The sequence below is a fragment of the Suricata suricatta genome, chromosome 7 (assembly GCF_006229205.1).
Source record: "Suricata suricatta isolate VVHF042 chromosome 7, meerkat_22Aug2017_6uvM2_HiC, whole genome shotgun sequence".
Classification (NCBI taxonomy): domain Eukaryota; kingdom Metazoa; phylum Chordata; class Mammalia; order Carnivora; family Herpestidae; genus Suricata; species Suricata suricatta.
In genome coordinates, this window is record NC_043706.1 from 101,415,363 (window position 1) to 101,431,169 (window position 15,807).

The window sequence follows — 15,807 nt, forward strand, 5'->3', positions numbered from 1 at the left end:
GCGGCCTCCTGGCCCTCCTGCTAGTGGTCTCCGCCCCGCTCCGGCTGCAGGCGGGCGAGCTGGGTGAGTGGAGCGCGGCCGGCGGGGGTGGGCCGGGCCGGGCCTGGAGGCACCCGGCGCGGGAGGAAGTGGGGTCGCCGCCTGCACCCGCGGACTCGTGCTCTTTCTGGCCGACGGCGGCTCGCGTATAAAATAAGTTACCGAATTTCGGATCGTTCTCCCACCCAACTCCTTCCTGCTCTGCTCAACGAGAGAAGCAACTTGACGCCTCCCCACGTTCGCTCCACTTTCCCCGCAGCCGGGCTCACTCTGCTCCCAGACTTCCTGACTCCGCTGGCCCCGGGAGAAGTGACATGGCCCCGAGGTCGCGAGTTGGCGACCCCGGCCGCCACAGGAGAGAGTCTTGGGTGGGGACGTCGCTCTCAAGCCTCCGTTGACAAGGCTGCTGAGCAGCTGGGCGGCCGGGCTCTCAGTGCGCGGCTTCTGCGATCTTAGCGGGTGCGTTTGCCGCTTGTAGGAACCGGGGGAGACGTTTCCCCGGAGTTGTGGTCTGGGGGCCGGCGGGCCGCCCTGCAGCTCCTGACCCTTGTGCCCCTTGCGCCCCAAGTTGGAGTGTTTTGGGTTTGGGCGAGTCGACCCCCGACCTGGCTGGTCTTTCTATGGACCTGTTTCTTGGTTTCAGGTTGGACGTAATTAATCCACAGCCCAGTTTGCCTCTGCACATCCACCTGATTGAAGCAGCAAACCGTTTCAGCAGCCCTGGACAAATCCTTGTTAATTAGTTCTTTACTGATAAAGCAGCTTTCTGCGACTTCTCAGTTCTTGTTTCCTTTCCTTCCCTACTTCTGCCCGTATACAACTGAGATTATTTAATAGCACTGGCCATCTAGACAGTGCTCACACCCCCACCTCGTGTTTTCTAATGAAACAAGAAATCACTGGTAAACCAAATGCTGGCATTACCCCCGCCCCAAACCACGTATCCATTCCCAGTCTGAAACATGGATACTTAAGATGTTACTAGTGGTTCCTAAATTTGCTTACATACCAATTTGTTTGTTTTAAAGCTGAAGTTTAGACAAAATGTATCTTGGAACTAATAGAATGCTGTGCATATCCTAAAATTTTAATAAATATGTGTGCTTTTGGGGGCACCTGGGTGGCTCAGTCGGTTAAGCGTCGGACTTCCACGCAGGTCATGATCTCAAGGTTGGTGGGTTGAAGCCCCAGGTCAGGGTCTGTGCTGAGAGCCAGTAAGCCTGGAGCCTGCTTCAGATTCTCTGTCTCCCTCTCTCTCTCTGCTACACCCCTGCTCGCACTCTCTCTGTCTCTCAAAAGTGAATAAACGTTATAAAAATTAAAAAAAATATGTTCTTATTGAATATGTAGGAATTGATCACAGGTATTTTAAGCACTTAATGTTTCTCATCACTGAAGTTGCAACTTTCTTTTTGAGTTTATTTATTTTTTGAGAGGGAGAGGGAAAGAGAGTGGGGAAGGGACAAAGAGAGGGAGAAGGAGAATCCCAAGCAGGCTCCACACCCAGCAGGGAGCTGAATCCTGGGCTGGGTCTTATGGACCAGGGGATGGTGACCTAAGCCAAAATCAAGTCAGTTGCTGAATCAACAGAGCCACCCAGGCTCTCCTGGAGATGCGACTTTAATACTGCAGGTCTGTGAATCCCTGTGACAGTGTGTTCCTGTACTAATCTGGCCAAAACTGCCATCCATATTTTCAGAGAAGTTTCAGATGTTGCAAGATCATCCAGGCTGTTGAACAGGTGCTTTGTGGAGCAGTTCTCAGGGAGCAAGTGTGATTGCTTAGATTTTTATTGCGCTTCCAACTTGAGATTTTATAGCAGTTGACTAGTAGAAGAAGATGTTGTCATTTGAGTTTCCATGAAACATCCTGTATATTTAGGATATTAAAAGAAACAATAAAGGCATAAGTATTCAATCACACCAAAAAAGCAAAACTGAGTTTTGGGACTTTTACTGAAAAAAAAAATCTAGGAACTCTGGCTCTGGTGCCTCTTGAATGAAACAAGAAGTGAGTGATTTTTCTTTGTGAATATTTCTCACATCTGTGATCTTCCCAATTAGACACTTTGCAAGTGTCTCTAAGTTTAAGTAGGCACACCCATTGGTCTTGAGATACGCTACTGGCCTTGTGGTTGGATGAGGGTTGTAGGTGTTATTAGCAATCTGCATGTTTAGAAGAGGGCAGCCCTAGCATAACAGTCAGTTTTTGGTGAGAAGATGACCATTTATTACATTTTACCTTTATCATTCTTGGAGTCAGCCTAGTCTGGTGCTTCTCAGGTCCTAACCTGCCTGATCACCTCTGTCTCTGGGAGTTTTGTAAAGCCCCAGCTCCAGATTGTGAATCAGAACTGCCAGTGGGTGGGGCCTGGGAATATGCACTTAAAAAAAAAATTTCCTCAGGTAATTCTGATTCAAATCAGCTTTGAGATGGTGGAAACATTTTATAATGTAAGGATTATGATAAATTGCTACCATCTGTGTCATGGACAGTTTAATATTACATGTTTATTCATTGTGTTATGTTTCAGGAAATGAATGTGATAATTTAATCTGAATATTTTGAATCCAGTCAGTGAAATTATTCCAGTTTTTTATGTCAGAGACTGGAGAAGCTATATGGGTTTCTTTGTAGGGCTGCTCCTTGCCTATCTGGTACTTTTGCTCTATTTATTTTTTTAAAACTGGCTGCCTCTTCTAGTGTTTATAGCCTGCCCGTTCCCGGACACTAGGACTTGATGAGCAGAATTTGGTCTCATGTCTGCTGCTGCTTCTGCCCTGCTCCTCAGGACCTAGTTAACTAAATTGAGATATTTACACAGATTGTTTCACATGGTGTTTGAACTTTATAACATCACATGTAAGTTAATCTTTAATATTGATTCAAGTATTACAATTCCGTAGGCTTGGACTTACATCTTCTTACCTTGATTATAAGTTTTGAGAATTAAATACCCTAATTCACGTGTTAAATTTGTGCTAACTATACATCCCTGATTCTCCCTTCCCCAAAATATTTGGAGATGTGTATGAAAGATTTCTTCCTTGTGATTTAAGTGTTAGTGAAGAGTAAAACTAAGCAGTCTCTAAGGAAACTTCTAAGTATAGAACTGGATACTTAAAAATTGCCTTAAATATTCTGTCCAAATCTTGGACAGGTCTGTTCTTAAGTCTTCACTTATGCATGTTTGGTTAGACATGGGGTAGCTGATGTCTGATGTCCTAGGTGAGTGGCTTCTGAAAAAGTAAGCCCAAGTTTATTCTGATAGCTTCTGTATCGGTGTGTGCACCCACCCCAGACTTTTCTCATCTCCGAGGTCTGGGCTTCTGTCTGCCGTGTAGACTGTAAGTTCCTGAGGGAGGGACTGGAATTGTCATTGTCCTCCTGGTGCCTGACAGAGGTGTTCAATAAATGTTTCTTGGGCTGAACTGAACAATCCCTTCATGTTTAAGAGATAGATATCTTCAAATTGTTTCTTAATTCATAGAAACTAAGTAATGAAGAGTCTACTAAAGTTCTTTATGAAGGTTTATCTGGTGTTTCCCTTAATTAATTTTGTTTAGCAAGCCCAGCTCTCTTGGAATGCTTATTTCTGTGTGTAAGGATGCCTTTTAAAAAATGTTTATTTTTGAGAGAGAGAGCAAGCAAGCGAGAGTGAGGGAGGGGCAGAGAAAGGGAGACAGAATCTGAAGCAGAGAATCTGAAGCAGGTTCCAGGGTCTGAGCCGTCAGCACAGAGCCTGTCGTGGGACTCAAACCCGCAAATTGTGAGATCACGACGCTTAATCTACTAAGCCACCCAGGTGCCTTGTCAGCTGGGTGGCAAGGATGCCTTTCAAATGAAGGAACAGCAGAAAGAAGGGAACATGCCAGCAGAACGTGAACTGTATCTTTTGGCTACAGTAGATGTAATTTGTAACACTCAGAAACATTAAGTTGCACCATATAGTTCAGAAAATAAGTTACATTAAAGGATTTGTTAAACAAACCAAAGGAAGCTATGCTATTAGGATTTGAACTCTGAATAGCTCGAACTGTATTTATTAACTTTTTGTCTTATAAGTTGAACTCTTTTAACCGTGTGGTACTGAAACAGACTTGAAAATCACATAGAAAACATACCTTGGAAATACGCTAGACATCTGACATTTGTAAGGAATTATGTTTTTATTTTTAAGATGCATGGGGAAGTGAAATTAACTGCACCATTTAGCAAAGTTTTTAATCATGTTAAGGCAGAAAGAGCAAAACAAAACCAAAAAACTTGTTCAGGGAAATATGGAAATATTTTCTGTAAGGTTTGGACTTATTGCTATGTGTGTGTCCTAAAGCGTAATGTCTACCATGTACATACTAGAGTAACAGGTTGTTTTGTGTTTTTTAAGGAGAGCATACACATAACCTCTCTGGAGTTGCCCCTTAGCATGTGGTAAAAGCTCAATGAATGCCAGCTGTCTTCATTTCTGTTTATTACTACTAATTTGACAAATAATGGGGTCCCTTCATTCTGCCTTCCCCACTACCTCTAGGACCTCATTTTCTTCCATGCTTCCCCACACTCCCAGCCATAATGGCTTTCTTGCCATTTTTTCAAAGATGTCAGACACTCTTCTGCCTCAGAGCCTTTATACATACTGCCCGGAATAGGCTTGCCCCAAATATCCACATCACTCCCTCCCCCTTCAGTCTTTGTTCAGATACTGCCCTCTCAGGGAGAATGTCCCTAACCACCTGTGACCCTCCTGCCATCCCCCAGGACTCCTTATTCCCCTTCCCTGCTTCATTTTTCTCTGGAGCACTACCATCTTTCAACAGAGTATATCATTTACACTTTTATTTAATGTGTCTGCCTTCCCCCGCAAGAATGTCAGGTCCGGGAGGAACTTGGTGCTTTGAACAGTGGCCAGCACATGATGGGGCACAGTAGGGGATGTGTGCTCCGCGAGGATGGCAGCAGAAACACAATTCCTGCCCTGTTGTTAAAGACTCAGAGCTGTGACTCTAGCTGAGACTCAAAACCAGAACAAGACAAAGTAATAAAATCCTATGTCTAGTCCCACTGTTATTTATAGATAAAAAGTCTGAAATATGGATTTAAAATAGAAGAACTCATTCTGGTATATTTGAAGTTTGGCTTTGAGGATAAACCCATAAATATAACAGGCTTTCAGATATTTTTTTTTGTTAGACTATGGCATAATTTTGCCTTTTTGCAACTGAAGAGTCACATTGATGTCATTTTCCAGATGTTTGTTCTCTGCTTTATATATGTGTGTGTGTGTGTGTGTGTGTGTGTGTGTGTGTGTGTGTTTGTGTGTGTATGTGTATAAGTTGTTTGCCTTGGGTGGGTAGGGGAGTGGGAGAGACTTAATTGATGGGGAAAAAACCCACATGGCGATTTCTAGCCCAATGTAGAAATAAATTTTAACTGTGAGCTCTAGTATGCTGAATCCAGACCCACTGTCTGTTGGATTGAAGAAGAGAAGTTCCTTTTGTTTTGTTTTTCCAGGAGTGGGGAGGAAGGGAGGAAAATTGGGGAGAGTAGAGATGAAATGGAGCTTTTTATAGTCTTCCACCAGCACCTGGTCCTGTGCCTGGTAGAGAAAGGGCTCCAGATTACGGTTTCCTGTGTTGGCACATAAATGGTGTAGCTGAGGTTTGAGAGAATGAGGTGAAGGGTAATATTCACTAAACTGTTTTAAGCAGAATTGCATACATGACTATTGTGATGACTTAGGAAACACTTTGAATGTATTCGAGGAAATAACTAAATTCAACTCTGAAAAGGTTTGAGAATCTTTGACACTCCTTTCTAGGCAGCACCAAGAAAGCTGCCTCGAGTTAGGTGCGGGCAGTCTTAAGAATATTGGAGCAGGTGATACAGTCACGGATCCCCAAGATCTCCAGCTGCTTATACATTGAAGGCATCAGGGGCCTCCACCTTAAAAATCACTCGGATAGTGTTCAGATATTTGTGACATTGTCACTGTATTAAGCCATATTGTTGTGTAGCTTTGACTGTTTACTGCCATTTCCATCTGATCTATTAATCTAGTCTTTATCTACTATCTCTCTGGGAGCTTTTATCCTGTGTGCAGTTGTACCTAATACTTGCAGAAGTGTCTTGTGTCTTATGTGTGGTAATTTTAGCTTAGGTGGATTTTTTTTGTAAGAAAAGCTGCAAACAATAACATTAAAACAAGCTAAGTGGTTTTATTTTGCCCCATTTTCCCCTTTTTGTAAGCTACACTGGAGGGTTTTTTTTTCCCAAACAAAACCAAAAACCATTAAATTTCTCTTAGAATTGGACTTTCTTTCCCGACTGCTTTCCCAAACATATTCCCTGGTGCTTACAAAGTACAACAGGTGTGGACCAAGCAGTGCCGATAATACTGTACTGACACATCATATTCCTGCCAGGAAGCTGTTACACAGAGAACCTCTAAGGACAGGTTTTTGGCACGCGCACACACACAAATAGCCCTGCAACCAATGTACATATGTACACACACGCACTTATATACTATCTCCCCTTTTTTAAAAAATAAATATTAGGTAGACAAAATTTCATATATAAAATATGTGTAAGGTATAAAGAACAACAATAAAACTAATACCTGGATACTCACTCTACTGCCTCATCTCTACATGCTTTTATATTCTGCTTTTTTTCTCAAGTTCATATTTTATTAAAAGCTTTCAGCATACTATCTGGGAAAAAGTTCCCAAGTTTATATTTATTTTAAGAATTAGCCTTCAGGGAAACCGAAAACTCATTTTCAAGTCATTTATTGCTACTGAGGAATATCTAATGGAAAGATGGAGTTTTTGTCTTGGCCAGTCAGCTATGGGTCTTGTCCAGATTTTTGTCTTTTGTGTGATTCAAATAACCCTTCCTTGCTCAGAGGGAATTTGTTTGTCCATACTATGTTTGAGAAAATTATTACTCCGAATGTAGTAAGTGTCAGAAAGGGAAGATTTCTTAGTTCTTCTTGGATGAGATTCTTACTTCATACTTAAAGGAGTCAGCTTTGTCAATGATTAGACGATTTGGAGTTTATCTTTACTGAAAACCACATTTGTTTTACATGGTTTTATCTTCATTTTCCAACTCAAATTACAACCACTATTGTACATAGCCTTTTAATTCAATGTCCAACATATTTAAATTTTACAAGAAGGCAAAAGAACAGCCTCTCTTTCATCACAAAATTAAAATCCTTGGAAATTAGTACAAGTCTAGTTCTACTTCATGGTTAAGTCTGTTTAGTGGATGTGCCTAAAAGTTGTGTATAAATTATTTTTTAAAATTTTTTAATCTTTATTTTTGAGAGAGAGAGAGAGAGAGAAACAGAGCATGAGCAGGGAAGGGGCAGAGAGAGAGAGGGAGACACAGAATCTGAAGCAGGCATAGGGCTGGAACACGTGAACCACAAGATCATGACCTGAGCTGAAGTCGGACTCTTAACCGACTGAGCCACCCAGACGCCCCAATAAATTATTTTTTTTTAAAGAGCACTCTACTCTTGAAAAAAGGAAAACAAAACAAAACTGTATTTCACTATCCTGGCAAAGAACAAAGCCAATGGATATTAAAAGTTAAGTACAGTAAATTTGAATTCTAGTGCATAAAACTTCCTACAGGGAATATCAGTAAACATCTCTGTTGGACTCACTTAATTTTTAAATGGCCGAATGGATTTAATTCAGCTTTTTAATGGCTTTTCACAAAAACAGGTTTGCTTCGTATTGAAATGTGATTGATTTCAGCCCAAAGGAGGAGACTTTTGAGACTTAATAGTCCATAGGACCACTGAAACATGAGATCTGTTTATTGAATTGCTCCCATTCTGAGGAGTTTAGAACAGAGGCTGCTTATTTTGAGAATTACATGGACCATGATTCGCCTTATTTCCCCTCAAAAAGCCCCTGTTTTGCCAAGAGACTAAAATTGAAGAGAGCCTACAGACAGAGGAATGGCCCTGTACCTGCTGTGGCTCCTAGCTCCAAAGGGGCTAAAGACCTGTGACACTCTCTTGCCCTGTGGGTGGGAAATTCTTTTTCCTTTTTCTTCTCTTTACTACATTTGCTGGGCTGTATTACTAGGTTATGTTATTTTATTTTATTTTTAAATATAGTTTATTGTCACGTTGGTTCCCATATAACACCCAGTGCTCATCCCAAGAATATTACTAAGATTTTAACAGAAACACTCCCCACCCCCCACCATGAGGTATTTGACATATATTAAAGACTTAATGGCATTTCTCTCCCAAATATTTGATTTGTGTTTCTAAATAGTCTTTTACATGACTACAATGCCATGAACACATCTAAAAATGTTAATGGTGCCATCTTAATGTCTTCTAATAGTCAAGTCATATTCAAATTTACCCAATTGATCTAAACATGTCTTTTTGCTGCTGCTTTATACTAAGAAAGATCCAAATAAGGTCCATACGTTACAGATATTTGTCTCTTAAGTCACTTTTAATGTACCACTGACCGCTGCACACATGCATTTTATTTTCCTGCAAGGGGATCAGGTTCAGCTATATTGTGACGCAGCTCAATCTTAAATTAGACCAATTGGCTTCTGAGTTTTGTGTGTTTTACTTGGTGCACTATCTACTGTATTTCTCTGTAAACTTGAAATTAGACCTAAAGATTTGATCAGATTCATGCTAAGTGTTTTTGGTAAAAGTACCACAAAAGTGTCATGTGCTGCTAATTGTGTCTCAAGATGCATACATTAGTATTGTTATTATTGCCCCACTTTCCATCATGCTAAAAATGATCAGTGACTTCAGGAAGTGACAACTTGATTCCTCCATTATGAAGTTGTCTTTAAGACCCGTAAATAGTCTATAGAATGATAATTTCTTACTCAGTAAAATTCCTCTTCCCCATGAACATTTCATTCGGTGGTGTAAGTATCCATCAGTCATTGCTTGTCCACTTAGATTTTTTATGTCAATAAAAATGTAAAACCCAACCTTCATAGGTATCTGGTGTGTTTTTTGCATCTAATTGAATTCTGATGGTTCTGAAGGCTATGAAGGGAACTGAGATCAGAAGGATTGAATCTTTTACCCCAGGCACACTCACTTTCTATGAGTGTCCATAGTGGGATACAGGTGCGTGTCCTACAATCCTAGATGCCTTAGGATGGTCTCTTGCCCTTCATCTTCGAGGGAAGCTCTTGTCCTGGGGAGATCAAGTTAAAAGAAGCAAGCCTTAGAGAAACATAATTTCAGGAAGTTCTTTATGCAATAAATCTTTAAGTTAATAGTCTTTGGTTTCTCTTAGAAGTGATCACATTTACCACAGAAATAGTAACACTTTTTCAAATCTCAATTAGTAGTTAACCAGGTGTTTTAATTGCATTGTGATAAGTTCAGTGGTGCAAGATGTGGAAGGTATAAAGGCAGTATAGTTTCTGGGGACTGTGCAATGTGATATGAGCTTTATAAGGTTTATTTTTTCCTCCATCAACTCTTAATGTTTCATACTTCAGTAGATGCATGATAAGATACCATTTCTTTCCTAACTGAGATTTGCTATTTTCTGGTCAGTAAACATTGATTGCTTTCTACTTATATGTGGTGCATCCATGTATGTTCCTAGAAATTTTCGCATCCCATTTCTTTGTGTATTTTCTACCATATGCTCAAATAATTTCTAAACTGACACTTTTTTCCAGGTGTCAGAAATGTCACCCTGGCTTAAATGTAGATCCTAAAATTGATTATTGCCTGTTCTAGACTTATACATGACATCATGAAAATAAGTGTCAAAGAATTGAGAATATAGACTTGTTCCAATTTTAGGAACAGATACTAAAATAAAACCATATAAAATTGGTATCTCAAGGATTTTTCATTTTTAAAAAGGTTCACTGCAAGATCCCAATCTATTTTTTAAAAATTGCTTAAAATTTATTTTTGAGAGATAGCGTGTGAGCAGGGGAGAGGCAAAGAGAGAGGGATACACAGAATCCAAACCAGGCTCCAGGCTCTGAGCTGTCAGCACAGAGCCAGATGTGAGGGTTGAACCCACCAACCATGAGATCCTCACCTGAGCCGCAAAGTCTGAGGCTTAACCAACTGAGCCACCCAGGCGCCCCTGCTCCCTATCTATGAATAGGAATTAATTAATAAGGGCTCTTTAAGTCTCTTTCTATTTAGAGTATATCTTTCAGGCATCAGCAGGAATAGTCATTACCAAGAACTTTTTGAACCTGCAGAATTTCCAGGCCCTGCCTATTACCCAGATCCCAAGATGACTGGTATGCCCACAGAAGGTTAAGAAGCAGCACTTTGATCTACTGAAAAGTTCATTTACAGAGCATCTTTTAGGAGCCACCTTGGTGCTAAGTAAAGTGAACACCTTTGTTTGAGGTAAAATAGTCCCCTCTCATTAGACTGACCCTTACTAGTGTGATAAAAAGTACTTGCTTAAGTGATTAAAGAGAGAGGGTGATAAGGTTTCTCATATCCTGAGTTTTACAAGAATCCCTGAATTAAACATGGCTATTTTCCTCATGTTAATTTTGAGACAAAAGGGTAAGACTGTACAAAAATTATGTGGGTTTTAATGCATGTGGTGCTGCTCAGCAGTGATGTGAGCATGGACACGTCTTAAATCTGTCTGCCTCGGTTTCCTCACCTCCACATTGGGTGACTCTAGCAATTTCCTCACTGGAATTCAGATGAGGTTCGGATGCCAGCTCGGCCACCTGGGCCAGGTAACTGGCGTCTCAGAGCCTTATCTTCTTCACACATAGAACAGGGGCGGTAACAAGAGGGACGTGGGAGGAAAGAAGGGTGCTGTGGGCTACAGTCGTGCCCTATTGGAAATGGCCTCTCTTATAAGCTATGGGGTGTATTCTTGGATGTTTGCGATACTAGTTTTTATATGTCGGTATGTGTGTCTATGAAATGTTTCATAATTTTAAAAAGGGAACTAACATTTATAATCTTTAAAATATGATCATTATAAGAAGATTCAGTAACATAAAGTCCCTTTAGAATACTTTGTATCTGTTGCCTTTTATAATAAATGTTTAGTAAATGCTAAGTGTTAGCATTTTCATGATTTAATGTTTTTTTTTCTATTCTAATAACATTTTAGTTCTAATTGACATTTTGAAAAATATATCTGGGAAAGTGACGTGTGTGTGTGTGAGAGAGAGAGAATTTGTATAGTTTTAACTTCTAAAACCAAGATTAACTTTATCCACACTTGGTAACTGGATTTTTTTTTTTACTCCCAAGAGAAAAGTCATTGTCCAGTTACACTTTATCTGACTATTGACGTTGTGTATATTGGACATGGAACCAAGGTTAGAAAGCATAGCACGGGGTAGAGACAGGAAAGATTTCCCGCATTTATCTTCACCCCCAGCAATTGCCAACTTGGACGTGACATCAACATCCTGACATTATTAGGAAAGACCAGCAGCTGCCTTTCTCTAACTTCCTTATCCTGAGCATCAACTCAACAGAGATAAAATAGTTGTCTTAGACTTGTTTTGCTGTACAGACAAGTTTTTTCTCATTTTTATCTGTGAAATTAAGCAACTCCTCTTAAAGAATGCATCCAGTTTGTTACAGATTTCCCCCAAAGCACTTGTGACTTAACAAGAGTGGGAAAAGTCTTCCTTTTGAATGATCAGATTTACATAGTATAATTTGGGTATCATTTTTCAAGATGCTGTACTAGCCATAATGGGGGCAGGGAGCATTCTAATTAGAGTTTCTGGCAGTTAGACTCTCTAACCCTTAACACGGCCTCACTCATCTTTACCATGCCCAGTTGTGATTGGGCTCTTTTTTAATGTTTATTTATTTATTTATTTTGAGAAGGAGAGAGAGATCCAAAGCAGGTTCTATGCTCAGTGTGGAGCCTGACACGGGGCTCTGTCTCCTGACTGTGAGGTCATAACGGGAGCCACAATCAACTGTTGAGGCACCTGGGTGGCTCAGTGGGCTAAGGGTCCAACTTCAGCTCAGGTCATGATCTTGTGGTTTGTGGATTCGAGCCCCACATGAGGCTCTGTGCTGACAGCTCAGAGCCTGGAGCCTGTTTCGGATTCTGTTTCCCTCTCTTCCCCTCCCCCACTTTCCCTCAGTCTCTCTCTCAAAAACAAATATTAAAAAAAAAAAAGAGTCAATGCTTAACTGACTAAGTCACTCAGGCACATGTGTGGTTAGGCTTTTTAAAGATGAGGAAAATTGATACACAAAAAATGATAATGTTTTTAAGATCATAGAGCCAATGAGTGAGGGAATGGGACAAAGTCAGTGAACCCAAAGCAATATTCTTGATACTTTAATATGTGTGGTAGTTTTAAATAAAACTATGGCAGTTAAAGTATTTTGAATTCTTACTATGTGCTAGCCTCTATGCTCAATACTATACTAGCATTATCTCACTTAGTGCTCATGTGAATGCTGTGTGTCATTGTCTCTGTGATGGTGAATTGTAGCTAAGAGAGGTAAAGGCACTCATCTAAGGTCAAACAGCCAGTACTGGGCAGGAACCAGTGTCCTAACATTGTGCTCTGTCACCTCTTAAGTATATGGAAATAATTTATGAAATTAGAAAAACAATAGGTGTGCAAGCCCCCTCCCCCCACACCCACACTCCTGCTGTGTTCTTTAACTTTTCTTTAGGAATCCCAGGATGGCAGAGTGACCAAGAACTGTGTAGTTCTTGTAGTTCTGTGTGGTGATACTTATAGCACATTAAAGGACAGCATTAAATTAGGTTTTGAGATTTTTTTTCTGCTAGGTAAAAATGATGCTTCTTATGTGAACATTTAAAGTTTTTGATGCCTTTGCAACCTGATGGAAACAGCCTCACATTATGCAAGGAGGCTTGGATAGGGCCTCTTGAAATGACTCATTTCACTTTCATGCATTCAAATGGATTTATTTTAAGTGATTCTTTCAGCTGATAGGAAACACCATCTTGGGAGTTTTCATGGAGAGACTTTTGACAATATGTACCTTGTGTTTCCTTTTATTTTACTGCCAAATGTCTGTCATCTGCGGAGGTGAACGTATCATCTTCTTTAGATCATTAGTCCTATCATTAGCTTCCATTATTATACTTGGTAACGATAGGGTTTAAAGAGATTCTAAAACAGTTTTGCAGAACTCAGTCCTGTGCTTCTGATCCAAAGTTGCATCTTCTGTCAGCGTAGTATTATCCATTTTCCTTTCAAGAAAACAAAAAATTTTGAATAATTGAAATTTTATCATCACAACCTCGGTCTTCCTAGTTTTACTCTCAGGTAACCACTTAGGCCCTTCTGCTCTTCTTTTTCCTTTCCAGGCAACACCCAACATAAGAAAGGTAAACGCGGCTGCGAAGAGCAAAATTTATGAGAGAGTATGGCTGACAATGAAATTAGTAATACCTTGGGAAATCTGTTCACACTGCCATCAAAGGACTCTGTAATAATTGCAGCCTCCCCTTTGTGGTTGAAGAGATTGTAGTCATCGAGATCTCACTTGATCTTACACATGGGAAGAGATGTTCTCACACCCACACGCAGATGATTGTAAATGCGTTGAGACCTGTTATAACTTGAATATTAGAGCAAGGATACAACAGTAATGAAATCATGTTTCGAGAAATGGTTTCATTCTTGTGATATTTTAGAGCACTGTTTCTCAAATTGCAGGTGGCGACCCATTAATTGGCAATAAACTCAACTCAGTTGACACAACCAGCATGCTTTCAATCTTAAAAAATGAAATGGAATAGGAAAAGCACATTTGATAACAAGAATTGTAACATTAGACTTCTGTTTGTTTCAACACGCATATGCATGTGTGCTTAGATTGTAATGAAAAATCTGTGTTCTCTTTTTTTTAATGTTTATTCATTCTTGAGAAAGAGAGTGAAGGAGAGTGAGAGAAAGACAGAGTGTGAGTGAGGGGAGGGGCAGAGAGAGAGGGAGACACCAAACCCAAAGCAGGCTTCAGGCTCTGAGCTGTCAGCACAGAGCCCGACGCAGGGCTTGAACTCACAAACCATGAGGTCATGCATGACCTGAGCCGAAATTGGATGCCCACCCAAGCCCACCTAGGCAGCCCCCAAAAATCTGTGTTCTAAGTAGGGTCATATTTTTTTTTAAGTTTGAAGTGTGTTGTTTTCTTGTATGGATTAATTAATAATTAATCTTAAAGGAATATTTTTGCTATGTATTTTATGTCATCCAAACAATTTTCCACAAGTGCAATTCAGTTGAAAGTTTTCTTCTGAAGCCTAATCCCTGCTTTGTAGTATTACAGAACTTAGTTCATACCAGGTGTATCTTTATTTCACTTTTCTGTTAGTGGACCGTGATTTCTCATCAAAGGGAATAGTCTTTTAAGGAAGTTATTGTTTTCCTTTCTTAGTGGGTGGAATTAGAGTAGACTAAATAAACAGTTGACGCGTGTAGACAAGCATCTGGGATTTGTTTTAAGCTTATTTAGAAAATACCCTCTATATTCATACTTCCGGAACAGCTGATATTAAAAGCATAGAGCATTCATTGCAGGCATTTGGAGAATAGACATTGAGCCCATACCTCGGTTTTGAACCTGTCACTGTAGTCTCAGGATTTGTTAGCACACCACTCTTCTCTTGCCTGTGAGCTCCTTCAAGTGAGATCTGCATTATCCTAAGTTCCTAGCTGTTGAGTGAGTTTTTAATGACGGTCTGTGCATATTGGTTTAAAGAGACTTCTTTCAGTCTGTATCTTAAGGCTAATGCTAAAAGTAGCTTCTGTTACAGAGAATATTAGGTAAATTTCATATTTTTCATTATACTGTTTTTCTGATATATACAAAATGTTTTTGTATTGTAGAGAAGTTAGAGAATAAATGTATAAATAAAATGAAAATCACTTGTAATCCTGCATCATAGCACTTCAAACATTTTCCCTTTTTATCTGTTAGTACAGTGTATTCTGTTTTTAAATAGAATTCTAAAACATGACTTTAACTTTTCCTTAATATCATGTCTTGGAGAAATAGTTTGGCTATCCTTTTCTAATTTAGATTGTTTCCAAATGTTCAGAAATAAAATATTTAAATTTTGTGTAGAGATCACTTGGAAATCTATAAACTACTGAATACTTAACAGCTTTTCCCCAAATCTGAACTTCACCCAGTTTTGTTTTTGTAAGTTGTTTTGAGAAGGGGTTTGGTCAATCCCACAAGTCACATAGGTCCACGCAAACCCCAGTATGAAGGCCATCATGGGTGACCACCCTTCAAATATTCTGCAGAGGAGAGGAGGAAATGATGCATACTTTAGTCATCATGTGCTTTGGCCATTAAATTACAGTTCAAAGGAAGAAAAAGGTAAACACTGGGCGGGAGCCCCTTTGGAAGAGGAGACAGTTCCCTGTGGCAAAGCCCCCTCGTTCCCCTTCATTTCCATGCTCCCTCCACTTCGATGTTAGGTAGGTGACAGAACCTAGCTGTGTCCCCCCACGCTACTGTGTCACTGTGGCTCCCTGACCATCAGGCCTCCCAACACCATGTGGAGCTTAATTTTCAAAACCAAGGTTGTATTTTTTCCCCTAAAGACTGACCTTCATTTCTTTTTATTTCAGTTAAAAGAAACAACTGTGAACCCTCATCATCCAGTTACAGCAGCCATCAACCTTTCCCCATCTCTTTTTTCTTATCTTGTTTCTTCCCTTTTTTTACTCAAGCATTTTAAAGCAAATCCCAGCCCACGCCATTTCAGCCCAAATATG

At 40.1% G+C, this 15,807-nt stretch overlaps 1 protein-coding gene across 1 annotated transcript in view; it reads left to right on the plus strand.

The window, feature by feature from the left end:
* Positions 1-6: 6 nt before the first annotated feature.
* The window catches only part of DCBLD1 (discoidin, CUB and LCCL domain containing 1), a 65,132-nt gene continuing 49,331 nt past the window's right edge, over positions 7-15,807 (plus strand). Inside the window, exon 1 of the mRNA XM_029943284.1 lies at positions 7-63. The gene's annotated coding sequence lies outside the window, so the exon portion shown is untranslated. The remainder of the gene's footprint in view (positions 64-15,807) is intronic.